The sequence below is a fragment of the Schistocerca nitens genome, chromosome 1, assembly GCF_023898315.1.
Source record: "Schistocerca nitens isolate TAMUIC-IGC-003100 chromosome 1, iqSchNite1.1, whole genome shotgun sequence".
NCBI classification, from domain to species: Eukaryota; Metazoa; Arthropoda; class Insecta; order Orthoptera; family Acrididae; genus Schistocerca; species Schistocerca nitens.
Window position 1 is genome coordinate 1,118,416,067 of NC_064614.1, and position 21,419 is coordinate 1,118,437,485.

The 21,419-nt window shown below is 43.0% G+C and overlaps 1 non-coding gene across 1 annotated transcript; it reads right to left on the bottom strand.

Moving 5' to 3' along the window:
• Positions 1-711: 711 nt before the first annotated feature.
• On the bottom strand, positions 712-784 carry Trnas-cga (transfer RNA serine (anticodon CGA)). Its single transcript has one exon. It is a non-coding gene; the product is annotated as a tRNA-Ser (tRNA).
• Between the last annotated feature and the right edge of the window lie 20,635 nt (positions 785-21,419).

The window sequence follows — 21,419 nt, forward strand, 5'->3', positions numbered from 1 at the left end:
CTCTATTGACTTTCATCTCTAGCTAGCAAAATGACGTACACATTTGTGCCACCATATAACAGGTAACAGCAGTCCCACTCTATCAAGAGCCGACTGTTTACGTGTGGCATTATCCGCTGCTTGGCACGCAGTGGCGTCATGTGAAGGCCTCTACTGGAAGCGATGCTCTGCCAGCGGTCGCCCTGTAGCACTTCTGCGCCACTGGCGACGGTTGCTCACCACTAAGCGCCACGCAAGTGCAGTGACGCTGGACGCGTGAATGCGCCCATTTAAACCAATGCTTTGCCAGAGGAAGGGCCACTGTTCAAGAATGGTTCAAATGGCTCTGAGCACTATAGGACTTAACTGCAGTGGTCATCAGTCCCCTAGGACTCAGAACCACTTAAACATAACTATCCTAAGGACATGACACACATCCATGCCCGAGGCAGGATTCGAACCTGCGACCTTAGCGGTCGCGCTGCTCCAGACTGTAGCGCCTAGAACCACTCGGCCACTCCGGCCGGCAGCGCCACTGTGGAGCGCTTCTCACATGTCAGTTCTTCCGTGTGAGTTGGCCGTAGTCAACAGCTCACCGTCGAATAGTGATGTGATTCTACAATACGCATTCAGTCTTCGTCAGTTCAAAGGAAGTATTAGTACCACAATGAGATTTTCACTCTGCAGCGGAGGGTGCGCTGATATGAAACTTCCTGGCAGATTAAAACTGCGTGCACGGACCGAGACTCGAACTCGGGACCTTGCCTTTCGCGGGCAAGTGCTCTACCAACTGAGCTACCCAAGCACGACTCACCCCTTGTCCTCACAGCTTTACTTCCGCCAGTACCTCGTCTCCTACTTTCGAAACCTCACAGAAGCTCTCCTGCGAACCTTGCAGAACTAGCACTCCTGGAAGAAAGGATGCAAAGTTCGCAGCAGAGCTTCTGTGAGGTTTCGAAAGTAAGAGACGAGGTACTGGCGGAAGTAAAGCTGTGAGGACAGGGGGTGAGTCGTGCTTGGGTAGCTCAGTTGGTAGAGCACTTGCCCGCGAAAGGCGAGGTCCCGAGTTCGAGTCTCGGTCCAGCACACAGTTTTAATCTGCCAGGAAGTTTCAGTATTAGTACCAAAACACAATGTCGGAGCAGCGAATTTTAGTTCCTTCTTTTCTAATACAACGCGTCATAGTGCAGAAGGAGTAGATGAGTGTGAATCTATTAAAAGAAATGGTAGTGATTGTGATGGTGACTTGCTTATTCAATTGTCATTTAACCTCCGTCAGTCTTCAAACGAAAATTTACTATTTCCCATCCATCCTTATGTCGTCATCCAAAACGAAGTGTTGAATGTGACGTTAAGTGCCAGCAAAAATGGGGGTGTAGATGTAATAGGTCGTATTTTGATCGTGGTCGTGGTAGAGCTTTTTGAAAATAATGTGGAATGCATTTAATAAATGATACCGTAGCTCCACAAAAAAAAAGCAGAGGAAGTGTTCATTTCTGTATCTTTCACTGAATTTAGAAAAGCTACTGGAAGCAGAACGTCGAAAGCACGACGAGTCATAAAAGCATACAAGTGCGATTACACTTAAAAATGTAAATTAAAGGAATTAAATGCGCTAGTTCATACATAGATAATTAAAGAAAATGTGTCTTCTTTAATTCGAAGTTTTAAAACTTGTATGTATAACAGCATGCGAGGGGGTGCTATATTTCAATATTTAAAATTGGTCCAGACTTTCAGATCCCACTGGACACCGCGGCCGGGTGTTGGAGGCAAATGTTCTTCGGGGATGAAAAAGATTGGTGAGCGTCACACTCATTTCTTCTAGTTTATGACTGGTCTCTGGACGTGTTACGAAACACACATGTACTCAAAGTGTCTTCACTTCTGTATCTGCCTCCACAGCGAACAAAACTATGTAACACACAGCACGTTTTTTCAACATCTTCAGCAAATTGTGGAGATACGTTTGAAGGCCGATCGAAAATTGTGCACTTTTTAGCAGGAATGCCTAAATTACATTCAGTACATCACCTAGCTCTACAGATAATGTTTTTGAAAACTCTTTGAAAAGAAATTGTCTGCGTATTAACCCAGTGAGAAAGATGATGTACCGAAATCTTAATCACCAATGGTTACAAGAGGAAAGAAATAACTGCCTTCTTTAAGAAAATTTGTCAATTAACTTCTTAAGGACCATTCCTTCCTTGGACACTGATCAACCTGGCATTCTTGTATTTGCTCCAGCGTCAATAAACAAGCTTTTGTGGTGGGATCTTCCTTAGTATGGAAGAAATCCCCCACACAACATGCCACCTCCAATTCGTAAGATAGTACTATAAGGCGACATTCATCTTGAAAAGTGGTTTAAATTGTAAAGTGAAGGTTTCACATAGGTAAACACATGTACAGCGTAGTTGCATTGTTGAGATAATAGACAAACATCATGAAACGATTTTCCATGATGCATATTTTTTTAATGGCACACGAATGTAAAAATTTTTCTAACCAAATGAACGGTCTTTCCTAATTCGATATGTTACGCCAACTTCGTCTTCTGATGTGAAGGAAGGATTTCATATTTGGATAAACTGAAGAGTACTGTAACTGAATCTATCGCTATCCGCTCGTGCACGACAGTGCATGGTACCCGTGTCTTCTAGAAAGCCGCCCACAGCAATGCGATTGTTCATGGGATCATATCTAGGGTGTTGTTTGTAACAGATATAGAAGGTCAGGTATTTGGATAACGCTTGACCTAGCGACCATTTGTGTACCTATAGGAAGAACAACGCTAAAGTTTATACGTTACATACTTCCTCGAACCGAGGGAAATTGAACAAACCGGTTGCAGCTTTTGCACTGAGTGTGATCTAATGTGGGCTTTAGACGTCTTATAAAAGTACCATTTCTTAATGGATGGTTCCTGAGTAAACCACAACACCAGTTACTTTGGGTCGCAAGTCCGGAACGGCGCTGCTGCTACGGTCGCAGGTTCGAATCCTGCCTCGGGCATGGATGTGTGTGGTCTCCTTAGGTTAATTAGGTTTAAGTAGTTCTATGTTCTAGGGGACTGATGACCTCAGAAGTTAAGTCCCATAGTGCTCAGAGCCATTTGAACCATTTGGGTCGCAATTACCTAAGTAACTAACCATAGCAAAATGCAAAAATTTTAATTTTATATTTCTTTGAAATTCATCTAGGAATGCCATTTTCCCATTTTAGAAAACCTTTATCCGTTGTCAAGATACATGCGAATAACCATAATATTTGGGTATCTGAATTACCAGTTGTGTGGATGACCAATTCTATAATTTCTATTCATGGCAAACAGTAGAAATTTTTCCCATATAGTCTTAAAATAATGTTCTCGGATAACTTTGAAAGTTTTTTCGATTTCATTACCTGTTAGCGAGAAGGTGCAAAATTATCGTACTTATGGTTATAAAATATGCACGTAATAATCATTCTGGGGTGTAACTGTAGTATTAACTGACGTAGTGAACACGTGGCAAGGGTTCTCGGGTCACCGCAAGGATGCTGAAGTCACTAAACTACTTTTCTAGTCAGTATTTTTTCCCCAACAAAGCTTTAGACGCGCCGTCTCTGTATAATGGTCATTTCACGCGTATACAGTCTGTCTTAACCTGGAAACTATTCGATGGTGTCACCTGGCGGCGTAAGCAGCTTAGAAAGAATTATTTTGTTATACTCAATTCTATATACTTGCAATTCTAAAACCGTAATTCTGGTGTACTTCAGGTGTTGAGTACAATGCTATGCATTTTTATACGAGGCTTGGAACTTTAATAGTGGCAACTATTTATTTACAGCTGGTACAAAATAAATACGTGTTTCAGAGTTATACTATCCTTGAAAGTAGCCACCAGCACTGTGCATAACCCGTTGCCAGCGATGTGGAAGCCGTAGGATACGCTTAGCAGTGCCAGTTGTGTTGACAATTCGAGCGGCGCTGTCTATTGCCCGACGAATTTGTAGCAGTTCTGAAGCGAATGCCGTGAAATGTTTCCTTCAGTTTGGAAATCGAGCTGAACTCGCCAGGACTTAAGTGAGGGGAGTGCAGTAGGTGGTATACCACTTAGCAGCCCCAACAGTTAAACAAATCAGTAACAGCTTGCACTGTACAGTCGTGGACAAAACGAGCGAGACACCTTCGCCTTTTCGTTATGCTGATCCGCACAGCTTTAAAGTCTGCTACACAGCATAACAGGCAAGGCGACGAAGTGCTACCAACATACTATGCACAGGCGTCAAATTGAAAAACTATCCGAACTTTGTCAGACTGTTTTCAATTATGTGTAAGACTATATTAATGCTGATTAGTATGTTAAACACAACACGTAAATATAAGATATAAATGAAAGAAGAAACGCCAATTAGTATGAACTGTACTAATGAAAATGAATTTCAGATTATCAAGATATCAAAACTTTTAGCAAGACAAAGTACCCCAGATCGTTACGAATTAGCAAAATATTATGCGCATTCGACCGCGAAACGGTCTGTATCGATACATTAGCATCTTAATCGAAGCTACGCTTTCGATCCAAATCACGTTTACACGAATGCAAATAAAATCCATTTGCGTATACACGTGGTCATTCAGATCCCAGTATTAATGCCACCGCGTTTTAGAAGTGTGAGCATTTCCATTGCTAGCTAGCTTAAGAAACACTTCGGCTAATAAACGTTATCTGGCTGTGGCGAGTCTAATGGGGAATTCGAAATATTGTAGAATACGTTTGGCAGCTATGGCGCCGTTTATTTCCTGGGGTAGTGCAGAATGATCCTATTAAATTTACTCGCGAATAACAGTATTTTGTTATTTCGATAAACCTCCCAAGTGATTGTCACATAAGCGGTGACATAAAGGTAGAAAATTCACGTTTTTGAGTCCAGAAAGCTCTATGCAACAGAAACAGCAGATCATTTTGCCATTTTCATTGCAAAATTGCCGGCCTATTCATGTCTGGGATAATAATAGAGGGCTGTTTGCCAGGGCTGTCTGCTAGCGTAGCGAAAGGTGTTTGCTGTTGCAAGGGAGGTCTGGTTTGTTTTCGGTTCTAATCTCGATAGAGGCAGATAGACTATCAGTAAAGCAAATTTATGAAATTCTTGCGCCCCCAATAGGTTTTATTGCCACCTTTATTCTGTACTGGGGTCCTGTGGATGTCAATATGAAACACTTGTAAAATTTCATACTTGATACTGCCTACTTATTTCGCTTCTGTCAATAATTGAATTGACTTAAGTGTGGCATTGAACGATTTTTAACTGAATTTCGTTTTGAATCTTCATGCATTGCTAAGTTTGCACACTTTCATGATAGGTCAACCACGGTAATCCAGTATGACTGGTCTGAACGTTGACACAGACCGTTTCGCGGTCGAATGCACATAATATTTTGCTAATTAGTAACGATCTGGGGGACTTTGTCTTACTAAAAGTTAGGATATCTCGATAAGCTGAAATTCATTTTTATTAGTACAGTTCATACTAATTAGCGTTTCTTCTTTCATTTATATCTTATATTTACGTGTTGTGTTTAACACACTAATCAGCATTAATATAGTCTTACACGTAATTGAAAACAGTCTGACAAAGTTCGGATAGTTTTTCAATTTGATGCCGGTGCATAGAATGTTGGTATCACTTCGTCGCCTTGCCTGTTATGCTGTGTAGCAAACTTTAAAGCTGTGCGGATCAGCATAACGAAAGAGCGAGGGGTCTCGCTCGTTTTGTCCACGACTGTACGTGCTTGAGCATTGTCCTGCAAAATTATGGTCGGGTCCTGCAGAACGTGTTATCACTTCTGTCTCTAAGCTGGTCGTAGGTTGTGTTCCAAAAATGAACAGCACAGAGAGAGAAGTGATAACACTTTCTGCAGGACCTGACCATCATTTTACAGAACAATGCTCAAGCACGTGTAGTGGAAGCTTTTACTGATTTGTTTGACTGATGGGGCTGATAAGCGCTATACCACCTACTTCACTCCCCTTACTTAAGCCCTGCCGAGTTCAACTCGATTTCCAAACTGAAGAAAACACTTCACGGCATTCGGTTGAGAACTGCTACAAATTCGTCGTGCAGTAGACCTCGCCGCTCGATCTGTCCACACAACTGGCACTGCTAAGAGTATCCTACGGCTTCCACATAGCTGGCAACGGGTTATGCACAATGCTGGTGACTACTCTGAAGATCAGTAAACCTTTGAAACACGTATCTATTTTGGACGAGCTGTAAATAAATAGTTGCCACTATTAAAGTTCCAACCCTCGTATAAAGTTGTGTAACGTGAACTTGGGTTCGATGGGAGTCTGCGCTCACATTAAACCATAGGAAGCATCTATTGTGTGGTGTGGCCACGTTACACTGTACATTTGTAGCACCGCTATAAAACCTTTTGATTTTATTTTTAAAGTGGCGGTTTCCTTTTTTTTATTTTAACGCAGGAATCAGTTTTTTGTGTTTGGACGAAGCGTACTGCGATTCCCATCTGGATGAAAAGAACGCCTATTCTGCATTCTGTGTGAATGTTGTATGACGTGGACTTATTTGTTGTTTATATGTGTTAGCGTAAATAAATGTATAGAAATAAATTATCAAAAATTTACTTTCATATTTAATTGTTTTTGTAGAAGCAGCACAACCTGCTATTGCATGGAAAACTAAGAAATCCGCCGAAAAATGCTCCAGCCAGAGTATAAAAATGGTGAATATGTTCCTCTGTAAAAGAGATGGTGGCAGAAGAGTGGGAGACCAGTGGTGCCGCCCTCATTTCGCTTTCCTCATCAAAACTTTTGACATGCGAACATATTGGCCCTCTTTTGTGGTGAAACATAGTAACAAATAAACTGAGACGGTGGCAGAGAGAGGAGACAGTGGGTGAGAAACAGAGGGAGGACTGCGATGGACAGTGAGGGACAGTGCAGTAAAACAGAATATACACGCGTTAAGGTTTCCCTGACAAGGAAGAGGGAGAGAAAGTGTGGAAGACACTGATAGTCGGAGAGACAGGCAGGACTAAGTGGCAGTGGGAGAAAAAAAGCGAGACAATGGGATAAAGAGATATACAGGGTATCCGAAAAGTCTTTCCCTGATTACCTAAATTGATAACTCAGGCTAGAAGTAAGATACGAATATGAAACTGGTGTCTAATTGTTTACAAACTATCAACGTTTTTTTCACACTTCAGTTAACTTCCACATGAGCAACATTGGTAGCACGTAGCACATCTAGGCGATATTCAATTTCCGTCCACACATTAGCCAACATCACTGGAGGTATCGATTCAATGACTGTGGTTATCCGTTACCGCGGGGTTTCAAGATCTGGCACACGTGTTCGGTAGACCTGAAAGGGTACAGTACCGCCCGACATTGAAAATAGGTACAACATACTTCATTATTCTTGTCAGAACAACACATTTTTTGTAAAAATAACTCAATTTCAATTAATACAGCGAAGCCGGATACCAGTGTGGGAAAGAATGACAATTTATTTATTTAATTGATCACATGTGCACTCCCACAAAATAAATCCCTACATCCAGTTTGGTGAGATCTGTGGAATGAATGAATGTATGGTCGTCTGCTAACCGCAGATAGTGAATGTGAATATATGATCATCCTTGAGACGGTACTTTGGTCACTTTTGGTGGTACCAAAGAGATGAAATTTACCTGAGCTTTGAGCGCCTGAAATGTGGCTGACCAATACGGTAGCAAGGTGCTCCCCCACTTCGGCAGAGTTGCGAGAGGACCTGAAGAACGGCCATGTTTTGGCACTCTGCCCTGGATCTAGTGTTGGTAAGACCTGTCTTAGGCGTGCTCCATAAGGACAAAAGAGTGGAGACATGGTATGCATGTGAAATACTTAAGAGTAGTTTAGAATAATAATTTCTCTATTTCAGGAACATTTGTGGGGAGAATTAAATGTCAGGCAGGTAATATTAAGGGGATCGTAGTAATCTTCGGAAGTGACCAACGGTCACAATGAAACCACGTGTAGCAATAAGTTGAAATACTTCCGAGTGCTTAAGTTAAGCTGAATTACTAGCGTGTGTACTATAAGTTGAAATATTTAAGAAATGGCGTGTGCAGGACTTGAAATTAGAGACGAGTACTTCCACGTGGTGGGTACTGTGTGAGTCTCAATCTGTGTATGAGACAAAGGATAAAGAGAAGTACTCGTCCATGGTATCAGTTGAGGACTCGTGTGTGTGATGAATATGTTCTTAATATTACTTTGCGTGTTATGTTTCCGTGTGACGCTTGATTCAAACTATAATACTCTGAGAGAGAAGCAAGGTGAGTCAGCCGTCTATCCAGCAACGCCACTTGGCTTGCATTGCACAGGAAGACATGCATATATCGTCCATAGTTCGTAGTAGGAAAGAAAAGTTACGAAGTGGGGCAGTGCCGTGTGGAACTGGGATGAATACTAATTGAAGAGGGAAAGCTGAAAGTGATGGGATTATAATGTTGTGACTATTCCTATGTTGTATTCCATGTTGCAGTGTGGTGTATGTCATGTAATTTAAGTATGTGTGGTTTGCATGGGAGAGTAGTTTCAGAGGTAGTGGGTTATGCATGTTCCTTTTGTACCGCTAGGTCTGGAGGAAAGTTTCGTGATGATGGTTGTGAGAGTCGAAGTGTGAGATATAGCAAAAGATCCACCATCCTATCCAGAAAGTGCACTGTAGCATTAAATAATTACGGGACCATAAGATAGAGAATCACCAATGTAAAGCCATGCCCACTGGGCGGAATTTCTCATGTGTTATTGTTGTAGGTTATAGAATTTGTGTGTTTAGGTTATAAAATTTATCGGAATAAATAAGATAGTGAAAAGAAAAAGATTGGTGGCCATTTCCTTCGAATGGTGTGTTGCCATGATACCCAGAATTTATAATGTGTGCGCCATTGACACGCAGTGCGATGGCCACGTGTTGATCAAAGCCGTTGAATAAGAACGAAAATGTGGTATTGCCAGTGCGTAGTGAACAGTCAGAGTTGTGTAAATTACTAATAGTCAGATGTTGCGCAATATCCAAGCAGGAGAATAACTTTTAACTTCATTGTGAGTACTAGAGTTCATGTTACTTGATAACAAAAAAATGAATCCACTCGCTTGGCAGACCACTCATCTTGCAGGCCTGACTGCTTGATGCCACAGTATGAGCAAGGCATTTGGGTGCCTCTCAGACCTCGTCCTTGACATAACCCCACAAAAAGAAGTCTAATGGGGTTATGTCAGGAGAGCGTGGAGGCCAAACCGTTGGCCCATCACGACTACTCGATCGCCCAGGAAAGGTCATATCGAGATAAGCACGGACGTCCAAACCCCAATGAGGCGGTTCAAAGTCTTGCTGAAACAGGACATCAGGGTGATACTGAAGCAGCTGAGGAACAGCATTCAGTTGCAACATGTCCAGATACACTGCAGACGTGATGGTAGCCTCAGCGAAAAAGAATGGGCCGATAATTCGATCGTGCAATAGCGCGCACCAAACATTCACCTTTGGACTGCCTCTGGTGCACTTCATGACCTCGCCAGGGGGTTGTGAATCCCAAATGCGCACATTATGGCGATTCACTACTCCACTGACAAAAAGGTCGCTTCGTCGGAAAAGGCAATTCGTCTGAGATAACCATCATCGTCCTCAATACGTGATAGCATTTCGACCGCAAAGTCGTATCGACGTGTACTGTCATCGGGAAACAAAGCCTGAACGATTTGCACTTTGTACGCACGAAATAATAAACGTTTGTGTAAAATGTCATGGAGAGAGCTTTTTGGCATCTGTAATTCATGTGAGGCCCTGCGCACCGATTTCTTCGGACTTCGCAGAAATACTGCCTTACAGTTTCCACCCTGTCTGCTCAGGTTCTTGGTCGACCAGACCTCGGAAGGTCAGCAACCGATCCTGTGTTCTTGAATTTCTCATAGCAGGCTTTAATGATCTTGACATCAGGTAGATTTCTTCCAAATGTTGTCTGGAAGTGTCTCTGCACTGTGGTTGGTGATCGTGTCTCATGGTACCACAGGACACACTGTGCCTTCTCTTGATTGGTTGACATGGCTTCTTGGGCACTGAACCTCATCCACTACTTACGTACTGCGAACCTAAAACAGAAAAAAAACTTTGATAGTTGTAAACAATTCGACACAAGTTTCATATTTGTATCTTACATCTAGCCCGAGTTATCAATTTATGTAATCAGGGAAAGTCTTTTCGGACACCCCGTATAGACTGTGGCAAAGACAGGGAGATGCTGCCCATGATGGCTTAACTACAAAGAGAGACTGGATAGAAGAAGTTGGAATGTTCTGTGTTAAAAGAGCGGTAATATGTTCGCATGTTAAAACATTAAAGACTGAGGCACCTGATTCCCCACTTTCCTGTCAGGGTCTTTTAAAGAGGAACACATTCGCCTCTTTCGTGCTCTTTTCCGCTGGTATTCCTATGCTCCAAGTCCATTATGATCCCATGTAAACATACACAGAAGGACGGTGCGGATTTAGCAAGTTTGGCACAAGGAATCTTCTTAGAAATGGTAGCTTACAATCTGATTCTACATTTAGTGATTTTGGACGCTACACTAAAAGCCCTCTCAAACTTGAATATAATTTGGGAAAAACAATCACTCTGAATTCCACAAATGCTGTACTTATTTCTAGACCTATGGAACATTAATCAGTTTGTGAAGTGACTCAACGAAAAGGCTGTGGAAGTGATAGAGCTTAATGCTCAGTCTGAAAGCTTTTAAGGACATTCTGGAGTGCCCCAGGGAAGTGTGGTAAGTCCGCTGTTGTATTCTATCTAAATAATTAATCTTTTGGATAGGGTGGATAGCAATGTGCGGCTGTTTGCTGATGACGATGCTGTGGTGTACGGGAAGGTGTTGTCGTTGACTGACTGTAGGATGATACAAGATGACTTGGACAGGATTTGTGATTGGTGTGAAGAATGGCAGCTAACTCTAAATATAGATAAATGTAAATTAATGCAGATGAATAGGAAAAAGAATCCTGTAATGTCTGAATACTCTATTAGTAGTGTAGCGCTTGACACAGTCAAGTCGATTAAATATTTGGGCGCAATATTGCAGAGCGGTATGAAGTGGGACAAGCATGTAATGGCAGTTGTGGGGAAGGCGGATAGTCGTATTCGGTTCATTGGTAGAATTTTGGGAAGATGTGGTTCATCTGTAAAGGAGACCGCTTATAAAACACTAATACGACCTATTCTTGGGTACTGCTCGAGCGTTTGGGATCCCTATCAGGTCGGATTGAGGGAGGACACAGAAGCAATTCAGAGGCGGGCTGCTAGATTTGTTACTGGTAGGTTTGATCATCACGCGAGTGTTACGGAAATGCTTCAGGAACTCGGGTGGGAGTCTCTAGAGGAAAGGAGGCGTTCTTTTCGTGAATCGCTACTGAGGAAATTTAGAGAACCAGCATTTTAGGCTGACTGTAGTACAATTTTACTGCCGCCAACTTAGATTTCGCGGAAAGACCACAAAGATAAGATAAGAGAGATTAGGGCTCGTACAGATGCATATAGGCAGTAATTTTTCCCTCGTTCTGTTTGGTAGTGGAACAAGGAGAGAAGATGCTAGATGTGGTATGAGGTACCCTCCGCCACGCACCGTATGGTGGATTGCGTAGTATGTATGTAGATGTAGATGTAGATATAGATGAATTTAGAGATAATGATTGCAAGGAACTGCGCTTGATATTCTACGTTCTTTTAATATCTTGCTCGTAATGAATCAGAAGATTGGTCTTCTGATGTAGCTTCTTCTATCGTAAGTGCCGACATCGGCAATGAAGCACTGAGGACCCTCACTGAGCGTATGCTGTGCATTCCCATTTTCACTTCTAGTGTTGAAAGGTCGTTCACCTCAGTGTATAAGGCGATAGCAAAAGTAAGAAATTGGATGAGTCAGGATATACTTCAAGCTTGTGAGAAGGTGTCAACAGAAGGGACGAGGAACCCGCAGGAACTTTAATTGATAATATAGTCAACGGATACGCTGTAACAAAAAAGCGTGTTGGCTGAAAATGTAAATTATTGCACACAACGATGTTATTTTGTTGGTTCTCATAATTTTATTCTCTAAGACTATCAACAAAAGCTACACCTACTTATAACTTATACAGAATTTTTAATTAGCGGAAATTTTTGAACTTTAGTACTATTGCATTTTTAAGTATGGTGTGACTAAAATTTAAGCCTATAACATACCCACCATACCCCATCAAGCTTAATATCCCCCTCCTCCCCATACCTCCCGGAGGAAAGCGGCTGTGTTCATCAATGCCCGTCAAACAAACAAATTTATCAACTCAGTACTACGTCAGTTTGAGGAAATCCAGAACATGTAATAAATATTGACTAATAACAAGTGTAGACATCCCACGGTAGCATTAATCGTAGAATCTCCAAACTATTACTTTATTGACGCCCATAGGTGTCCACATGAGGCGGTAATGGGCCTCTCCTGGGAAAGTTAGTTACAGCCTTTCAATACAGAATTTTGTCGAATTTCTGGCACTTATTTTCTGCGACTTCACAAAACTGCAGGTTTAACATTGCCGAATCCCTACGGCAGACACTTCAACTTTATCAACAACTGTATTCGAGGCATGTTCAGAAAGTAGGTGTACTGTGACCGTAACGGCGCTGGGTTTCCTTGTTTTTTGAGAGTTATCAACACTGAGTGGTAAGGGGAATTCCCTGAATAGAGTGAACATCGCATCGCAGCAACAAGGCAGTATGTTAACTCATGTTGTAGTGACCAGTTGTGTGAAATATGTCGGTTAAAACATCCCGCTAGGTACGAGCCACTTGGTTTGATCCGTTTCCTTCACGCAGAAGTAACGACACCTTCCGAAATTTTTTAGCAAATTGGAATGGTTTACAGTGAAGGTGTTATGAACAGAAAGAATGTGTTTAACTCGTCTATGGACTTTGGTGCAGGGAGAACAAATGCCCATGATGATCGGAGGAGTGTCAGACTTTCCACTTTGAGTGGTGAGTTGGTCCCAAAAGTCGAGGAATTTGTCTTTGAAGACCGTCGATTGACTGTGGCTGCAGTTTCTGTGGTGCTACCACAGCTTCCAGAACTCTCTCATGCAAGACATTCACAGAAGGTGAAATGTGGGTGGCTCATTACACGCCCGAGACAAAAATAAAGCCTTCACAGTGGCACCACACCAATTCCACATCTGCCAAACAATTGAAAAGCACAATTTCAAGAAAACAAACCATGTCCTCAATGTCTGCGGACTGGAAAGGCACCATTTTGCTTGAATTTCTGCCTCGGGGAGACCATCAACGCACAACGATATTGTGAGACCCTCAAAGACTCAAACGTATCGTACGATACAAACGGGTGATGGGAGGGGGGGAGGGGGGGGGGGAAGGTTACGAGAGGAGTGTCCCTGCTGCACATCGACGTACGTCACGGCACAGCCACAGCCACCATGGCGCTCTCGAACTCATTTGGTTGGGATGTTGCCCTGTCTTGACGCCTTCATCTCTATGGAGGCACACATTAATGGAATAAAATTTTCGACTGTTTAGCAGGTGAAGGAAGAGATTCTGAAGTGGGGAAAGGAGGTGGAGGGGGAGTTCTTCAGGCAGGGCACGATGAAGCTTGTGCCACAGCTCACTTGCTACATACACTGAACGAGATGGCGAAAATAGTCACCAAGTGTACCAACAACACCCTACATATTTTTCAAATACACTTATATTGGTTTATATTGGATGTCACATATGTTCATGGGAAATTAGCCCGATTCCATAATGCGGCTGCGGTTTTGCCGCTATTCTGCAGTCATGATGGATGCAAACCTTTACAGAACAGTGCCGATATAATGTGTGCAGTACTTTACTTTTGCTTTCCCGTTCAGTCCTTTACCGTGCTACAGAGACGAGCCGCTCCAACAGCCTGGCGCGTGGATCCTGTCCCCAGTTCGCAACATGTCATAAACATGGCAGCATCATATATGCCAGTCAGGAACCCCTAACTGCACAGCTGAATCACAACAGTAATTTACCATTTGTCTGTGGGCAACGACAGCCCTTGGTAGCTTGCTGATTCTACATCCAGTTTTACACATCAGAAGCACATATTGCTCTATAGTCGGAAGAAGACAGTCAATGGATCCAGACAAATGTGCACAAAAAACATCTACCATATCTGTGTTGGAAGAGGGGGAAAAAGGTAAATAAAGGTCAGAAAAGTGTTCTCCAGGACTGGGAACTTCTCGAAGTTAATGAGTGCATTTAGCACCACCTCCAGTCGGAAATATACGAATTTTGCATTGCACTTTGCATAACTACACAATAATGTCAAAAACTGGAGAGATGAGTCCTAAGCTGTTAACAGCTGAGTCAATATGAAGATAGTTTGGGAGGTTTCGCAAATTCATCTGGTCGTGTATTGGCCTTAGGCTACATTTTACCTAACGAAGTTTAAAATGTATCTTTCAACATGTATTTGTTGAACTTAGGCTGCCTCCACGTGGAGCCACTGAGAAGTGCTTCCGCTGGCAAAGTGTTCGTTTAAATGGACGCCCTCATACGTCCAGCGCCAGCGCGCTTCTGTCGCGCTGAGTGACGAACCACCTCCACCGGTGGCGCAGAAGCGCCGCAGGGCCACCGCTGGTGGGACGCTGCTGCCAACAGCGGCCTCCAAGTGACGCCACCAAGTGGCGCCGCTGACCGGACAAGCAGCAGGGAATGCCGTATGTTAACTGATGGCACCTGACATACTGTCATTGCCTGATACTGCTATCTGGTAGTACGGTTGTGTATGTCAAACTGTTGCCTAGAGGTGAAAGTCAATACAGAAGATTTCATCTTTGAAGCTGAGAAACATTTATCGATATGCAGCATTCGAGAGTGAGGGATATTCAGATAAAATGCAAAAATTGAAAGTGTTCACCGAAAGCTGGAGGCTAATGTTCTTCAGAGAAGGAGACGACTGGCGACTGTTACTCACATTTCTCCCCGTTTGTATTGGATCTGTTGACATGTATTGTAACACACAAGCACTTAAAATGTCTTAACATCTTCATCTGCCTCGATCACGTACAAAACTGTGCAACACAGAACAAGTTTTTATAACATTTTCAGCAAATTCTGGAGATATGTTCGAAAACCGATCAGAAATTCTGCACTCGTTAGCAAGAATGCATTACACACTCAACATATTTTGTAGCCCTACAGAGACTGTATCTGAAAACTCTTTGGAAAGAAATTGTCTCCGTATTAACGCAGTAAGAAAAATGACATACCGAAAACTTAATCACCAACAATTACAAGAGGAAAGTAATCAAAAACTTCACACAACTGCCTGCTTCGAGGAAAGTTAGTTTCATTGTCAGTTAACTCTTTATGAAGCAATGAATTCTCAAAGTCAAATCAATCCGATCATCTTCTATTTGCTCTAACGTCAATGAACGTAAGTCTGTATTGGGAACCACACACAGCCTACGACAGTGCCGAGGAAATGTTTTTGTTGTGATTGTAAAGAGACCCCACAGTCTGCTGACTTGATGACACACATATGTTTAGAATTTGCAGCCACCACACAGTTCGGTGAATTAGCTGTCTTTGTAGTAAATCTTTAACTACACTTCCTTCAAGAAATAGTGAGACAAGGACTTACTTTTAAATTACCTCTTTTTGATTTTCTCATTCAGTAAGAGAAATAGAAGAGACGCATCCTGCTCATAAAAATGGAAATGAGCGTACGGCTTTGTGGGCCGAGAACCCCCCATTCGGGGAAGTTCGGCTGCCGAGGGCAAGTACTTGTTGCGTTCGACGCCACATTGGATAATTTGAGTGTCGGAGATGGGTATGAAATGATGATGAGGACCACACAACACCCACTCCCTATAAGCGGAGAAAATCTCCGACCCAGCCGGGAATCGAGCTCGGGCCTCTTGGCGTGGCATCCCGCCGCGCTGATCACTCAGCTAACAGGAGGGGATGGGGGAGGGTACGGCCTGCTCTCATAAAACTCCATGACAGCACCGTTACACGGTGGCGCGACAGCAGCGTCACATCAGAGGAGCCGCTTCTGTTTCCAGTGGTATCGTATTAAGGCTCGGAGAGCCGCATAGAAGCGCTTCTCGGTAGGTCCATCTGGAGGCAGCCAGTTGACATATAAGCAGCACGTAATTTCAAATCGTTGACCAAGAAATATGGTATTCATATTCATAAACAAAGATGTACTTCGCATTTACTATTGAAATATGCTTACCAACTAGGATTCAAAGTAATATACTTTAAAAATACAAAGAGGATAACTAATTATCCTTTGAGATGCAATAAGTTTTTTGTAGGCCAACGTTTTCTAGCATTTACTTCTAATGGCCCGCAACGTTTCGAAACGTTTCAATCAGTTGGATAAAAAATAGCAGCTTTGAATCTTGCCCCCTTTTGCAAAAATTTCCAAGGACGCACATGTCCACGGAAAATCTGACGTTAGTTACCTCTCCTCTAGCTCAGTTCCGGAGTAAACTCTTGCCTGGTGGAATGAACGAGACCAAGAGAGTCCTCTAAACATCGTAACTGGAGAAACACATACCGTAGGCACTCATGACAGCCGGTTAAATTATCTCATCGAGAAAACTGTTTGCCATTCCGAAATGAGCTACAGAAGGGTGTCAAGATGTAGCGGTGTCGCTTTGGCCAAGCGGGTAATATTTAGCAAGTCAGTGGACTCCAGGCAATAATCGATATACTTCGCACGTAAAATTTTTAGTCCTACATCAGTTCTGATTTGGGCAGACTTAAACTTCACTTGGCTAATAGAACCTGCATGTTTCGAGTAGATGTCAGGTCGATCAGGCATGCGGCGCTCTAGATAGGAACGACAGGTGAAACGGTGAGGTTTTTAAAGTAACTTGCGAACGCGAAAATTGCAGGCACCGCAGTTTAATAATATCTGATGCTACAACTAAACAGCAGGAAGACAGAAAAAAACTGGTACAAAGATATTTTGAAATTTTTCACAGTGCCTAAGAAGAAGTGGTTCTCGCCAAACTCACCCGCTTGGAAGGTTACGGCGTCCAATGGCGCAGGTGTGCAGAGCTCGCTGCCGCGCCTGTCACGTGCCGTGGAAGCCTCGCGGAGACTGCTGCCGGGCAACGGCCCCATTGTCGCAGTCTTTTTTGACAGGCGTGGAATTCGAAACAGCTTCATTTTGCTTTTCGCGTGTGTCCGCTCACACCATCCTATTGACTGGTGTTGCTTTGTCTTTACTGATGAGTCTTTCTTCGAACTGAGCCTCGATGACCTGCGAAGACGTGTCTAGAGACGCGACACGACCACACAACCAAGAATGAGGTCAGGGGTGGCATTTCTTTCCACGACATGACCCCTTCGGTTGTCATCCGCGGAACCTCTACAGTGCACCTTTACACCGAAGATATTCTATGTCTCGTGTTGTTGCCCCTCATGGCAAGTCCTCCTGGGCTTATATTTCATCAAGATAATGCCTACCTGCACATGGCGAGAGTTTCTACCGTTTGTCTTCGTGCTTGCCAAACCCTACCTTAACAAGCAAGCCCTTCGCATTTCTCTTCAATTGAGAACATTTGGAGAATTATGGACAGGGCCCTCCAAACAGCCTGGGATCTCGAGGATCTGACGCACCGATTGGCCTGAATCTGGCGCGATATCTGTCAGGAGGACGTCCAACAACTCTTTCAATCAATGCCAAACCGAATAATTGGTTACATAAGGGCAAGAGGTGACCAATGCTATATTAACTTGCACAATTTGTAAAGCCGTTTGTCTTGAAGAAATCACCCAGTTCCTTTTTTGGAATTGTAATCACCTAGTTGTTCAAATATGGACATAACATCAACCGAATTTCTGATTTCCGTCCCATTCGGATAATTCTTTTCGTGGTGCGTTTTTTTTTCTCTTCTACTTCTTCTTCTTAGAGTGCTTTTCTGCGTATTAGTGCTCTAATGTAGACATGTATTTCTCTATTCATACTCTAGGTTTAAAGCGTAACACTGGAGGAAACGTTTATCTCGCCTACCAATATCTAGAAAAGTACAAGTAACTGCTTGAAAACCGCGCTGTGACTGACCAGCAGATCCCAACTGGAACAACCTGACGTCGAATAGAGACAGCACTCGCTTCCCCGCTCTGGTAATCTCGATAAGTTACTGCACACCCGCCACCGTATGTTTGCTGTCTGCTGATTGGAAAAGGACACCAAACACAGGGATCAGAGTTCACCACTTACTTGCCTTAATAGTTGCTTCTTCTTACCATTTGAATGGAGATGAAAAAAGTCAACTATAAGAGGCAGTTTTAGTGTCTGAACGAATGATTTTTTGCGTTGGTGAGACAATGGTTCAAGAATCATAACGCGTAGCGTCTGTAGCTGCTTAAATTACTGTAATGAAATTATATGAGACATAACATTTGCTTATTAATGGAAATGAAACAATAATTTATAAATCTGAGTACATATTGCCGAAGAGGGACTTCTTCAATGCTACGGGCACTGAGCGTCCTTAAAATGGCTCTGCCCATTGCTAGATTTTTCAGCGAGTGAGAGATCTGGAAAACGTGCTGACCGGAGCTGCAGTCCAAGACCGTCTGTATCGAGGCCAGGACAGTACAAGCAACATCTGGCTTTTCATTATCCTGTTAGAGATAACTGCATGGAGATCTCGAACGTAGAGCACAGACACTAACCTTAATGCGTCATAAAAAGCAACGCCTGCTGTCCCGGTCACAGGTTATATGAACAAGAAGTGATCGTGATGTCTACCAGTTGGCATCCCATACCATCACGCTAGGTACTGGGCCCACACGACGGTGACGAATGCAATTTTTCAATGTTCGTTCTCCTCGAAGACTCTACAAGGGTTATGCCCACCGTGATGGCGTACGCAAAATGAGGACTCTTCTGAAAAGACGAGGTGGCGCCTCTCCTGTGTTCGGTGCTGTAGCCCTGCTAACAGACCGTGGCGCGCTAGACGTCGTAGCACTGTCCGTGTGGATACCTGCTGCAATGAAACCCTTTTCCTGAATCAAGCTACGAGACATGGCTGTAGAATTCTGCATGACTGAGACAGCTATGTCTGTTTAAAATATGGTTCAAATGGCTCTGAGCACTATGGGACTTAAATTCTGAGGTCATCAGCCCCCTAGAACTTAGAACTACTTAAACCTAACTAACCTAAGGACATCACACACGTCCATGCCCGAGGCAGGATTCGAACCTGCGACAGTAGCGGTCGCCTGGTTCCAGATTGTAGCGTCTAGAACCGCTCGGCCACCCCAGTCGGCAGCTATGCTTGTCCTCTTGGGCACTAGTCGTGATGGGCGCATGACGTTGAGTACGGTCCTCCTGAGACCCACAGACTTCATTTTCTCATGATAGTCGTGGGATCCCAGCCAGCATGAGCCACAATACCGCAGAACGGTGAACTGCTGTCGCGATAAGCCACCATCTTGGAGCGGTTGAATTCCGTCAAGTGCTGGTAAACGTTCCTTCCTTCTATACGTAGCATAAGCCAGTCTTCTCACAAACTATGGGTATTCAGATCCGATTTCTGAATGATAAACGCTCTGCATAATCTTTCATTATGTACGTAATATACACCTCCCATGTCTGTTTGTGCTGAAATACTAATATTTGTGCATCAATACGTGTAACACACAGCATATTAATTTGACGAATGTTGAATGCTGTCTTCGTGGTGTTGGAATTTTTGAGTCCAGTATTGTAATTGACACAGATTACTGTCACAGACACAACGGCACTCTCCTTTCAGCAGCGTTTAACGTTTGCATTGATACCGTATGTATCTCAGTCAGTAACAGTTGCGTCCAGACGTTTAATGCAGACAGTGAGCTAACTGTTGGTTGTGTTTTGGATGTAGCCTTCCAACTCTACGCTTTCCACTGTCGTATAACTTATAAGTTAAGTGGAGTTAAAATAACTATGTTGCACGTACGATTTTTATTTTGTTTGTGTCTTTTAGAGGAGAAATGTGGACGTTCCAAAGGGATCCTTCAGTAATAGAAATAACTGACTGTAATCAAAATTTTTAACTAATAATAAAAATAATTTTTAAATAATAAATCGAGTTTTTAAATAATTGTGTGCATGGTTTTGTACACTTTCTGTTCGCGGGAAAATATCAAGATCTCGTAAGCAAATCTTTCCTATTTACTTGTAAATGAATCTTGGTGACTAAGTCATGAAGTCATGTTGCATTTCTAATGAAATTTGTGTAGATTGGTTTTCCAACAGCGAAGATGTGATTCAAGCAACAGTTAGTAGTTAATCATTCATTCGGATGCGAAAGGATTAAAGAGGCTAGATAAATCTTTGAATCAGTACTCACAACAGAGAAATTGAGGTCTCGAGCAGGCTTGCCTTTAAAAGGAACCACTACTTTAAAAACTTTCATTCACTTTCCTCTAAAAGCACCACAACCTAATCTCGCGTAAATGCTTTCGCTTGGTATGTGGACTCTGTATATCGAATCCGGTAGTGCAGGATGTGTTTTCCATCCTTCCCTTCCTAGTCTTAGCCATAAATCAGTGTGCGTCATTTAGCCGATGCATAATTCATAGCAACAAATATCATCATCGAATATGTCACTACAAAAATGAAATCCAGTTTCGATTCCACAAAACAAGCATTCGTTAAGTCGACGTGTCACTCCTGCTTTAAGAGACGCTCGCTGTAGAGAACGAAGTAGAGCTATGGTTCGTGCACTCTGTCAGAGAAGCGGCACTTCGTTCTTCCGGACAGTTTTCTTCTCCGTGGCACGCTGAACGTTCGACGCAAGCTGTTCCTCGAACCACAAACGAAATCAGTGAAGTACGCACTCAGCAGTTATATGGCGTGCTGCGAGTGCCAGGCAGCCGGGCCAGTGATAACAGTTCTACGAAGCAATCGTTCTGCGTGTGCATTTATCACATGTGAAACGACTTGACTCTAGGTTTGCCCTATCGGTGCAACTGCCAGCTCTTTTCAGTATAAGTTAAGGCAGCGGTATTGCAGAACGACCTTTCGAAAAGGAAAGAAATAACATCTTTCATAACTCTTTCGTTGTAAGTATTTTTATACGCCAGTAAATTCCTAGAAACTTCCTCTGGAAGTGGTTATTAGAGTGCCAGTTGAGAGACAAGGTCACTTTCATGCAGTACTCTTATATACCACACAATTCATGGAGGATGAAAATCGAATTCCGGACACCGTTCTTCGCTATTATGTTTACATGTCAGACCTGAATCTGATTGACTAACCCGATCAAATATAGGTTTTCCGAGCGTCCATTATTTTACATGAACGATGTCTGTACTCATATCAGATATCGCTCTGCTCGAAAAAGTGACGTTTTGGAAAATTC